This window comes from Ictalurus furcatus, chromosome 7, assembly GCF_023375685.1.
Source record: "Ictalurus furcatus strain D&B chromosome 7, Billie_1.0, whole genome shotgun sequence".
Taxonomy (NCBI): domain Eukaryota; kingdom Metazoa; phylum Chordata; class Actinopteri; order Siluriformes; family Ictaluridae; genus Ictalurus; species Ictalurus furcatus.
In genome coordinates, this window is record NC_071261.1 from 12,314,531 (window position 1) to 12,316,575 (window position 2,045).

Genomic DNA, 2,045 nt, shown 5'->3' on the forward strand with positions numbered 1-2,045 from the left:
CTCCATCCTCTTTTCTCCTCCTACTATTTTCATCTCTCTCTCTCTCTCTCTCTCTCTCTCTCTCTCTCTGGTGCAGTACAGTAAAGTGCACTCTGATCCGTCGTTCTGAACTGCACTGACCCCAAACCTCCATCTGCACCACACATCAAATATTCATCACCACATTTAAATATAGTGTGCGTGTGTGTGTGTGTATGTGTGTGTGTGTGTGTGATATTTTCTACACAGTTGAAGAAAATCAGAAAGATTCATGAATCAAAGAAATAGACAGACAGACAGACAGACAGACAGATAGACATATAGATAGATAGAGAGATAGATAGATAGATAGACAGACAGACAGACAAATCGATTGATAGATAGATAGACAGACAGACAGATAGATAAACAGATTCATAGACAGACAGACAGACAAATCAATAGAGAGATAGACAGACAGACAGATAGTTAGATAGACAGACAGACAAATCGATAGATAGATAGACAGACAGATAGACAGACAGACAAATTGATAGTTAGATAGACAGACAAACAAATCGATAGATAGAGAGACAGACAGCTCGACAGATAGATAGAGATAGATAGACAGACAGATAGATATAGATAGACAGACAGACAAATCGATAGATAGACAGACAGACAGACAGACAGAGAGATAGATAGATAGATAGGTAGATGGCAAACAGACAGAGACTATAGACAGATATACAGAAAGAGAGACAGACAGACAGATGACAGATATCCCTCTTGTTGTAGTCCATGTTGTTATTTGAATTAGCGGATGTTTAGCGTAGCTGCATGCTAACAAGGAAAAACCCCTAAACATAACGTTGTTCTCTAAAACACGTAAAGACGATTCCGTCACTTCACTTAATGACAGGAAGCGAAGTGTTTCGATGCTAATCATTAACTGCGAACGAAGAATATGTGTGTGTGTGTGTGTGTGTGTGTGTGTGTGTGTTGGATGTGGAGTGGCCACTCGAGGCCGTTCATTAGCCTTCGCTTGTTTCTCTCCGTCTCCTCTCGAGTGTGTTAAAGTGTGTTGGGGAACAATGCGAGGATGTGGAGAGGTGGCGGTTTGCTGTTTGCTCGTCTCCTGAAGTGTCCACTTCACCGCGTCTCGTCCACAAAAAACCTCCAGCCTTCCTCCATTCTGTCATTTTTTTTTTGTCCCTCGGCGGCGTTTCACACGCACCCCGGCAACCGGCGCGAAAGAGAAAACTCCTTTTTATTTTATTCGTAAACCCCCAATGCCCCTCTTTTCCTTAAAGCCTTTTCATCGCTGCTGTTCAAACAGCGCTGTTGGGTAAATACTCTTTTTCCCTCTCTCTCTCTCCTTTTCAGCATATTATCTTGTCGTAATTACGCGAGTTTGCCCACAATAGCTGAACTCTCAGCCAGCGTCTACAAAAACACCTATTTTAACGTCCTGCTGAGAAAATGTAGGGGTTTTTTTTTAAATAAAAAGATATAAACTTCGAAGTCGAACTTCGAACTTCCGTCGTCTTTATTAAAACGTAATCATGCTAACGTTAATAATGCTTTAGCTACGCATTTATGCTACTTTTTTTTTTTGCTACACCACAGATTTCCCTCTAGAAACAGATTACAAAAGTACTAATCTTACATAGCTGTTAGCATGATTAGCAAAACTAGCCTCGTTTGTTTTGATATATGGTATATATTATACAGTATGTCACAAAAGTGAGTACACCCCTCACATTTTTGTAAATATTTGATTATATCTTTTCATGTGACAACACTGAAGAAATGACACTTTGCTACAATGTAAAGTAGTGAGTGTACAGCTTGTGTAACAGTGTAAATTTGCTGTCCCCTCAAAATAACTCAACACACAGCCATTAATGTCTAAACCGCTGGCAACAAAAGTGAGTACACCCTTAAGTGAAAATGTCCAAATTAGGCCCAATTAGCCATTTTCCCTCCACGGTGTCATGTGACTTGTTAGTGTTACAAGGTCTCAGGTGTGAATGGGGAGCAGGTGTGTTAAATTTGGTGTCATCGCTCTCACACTCCCTCATACT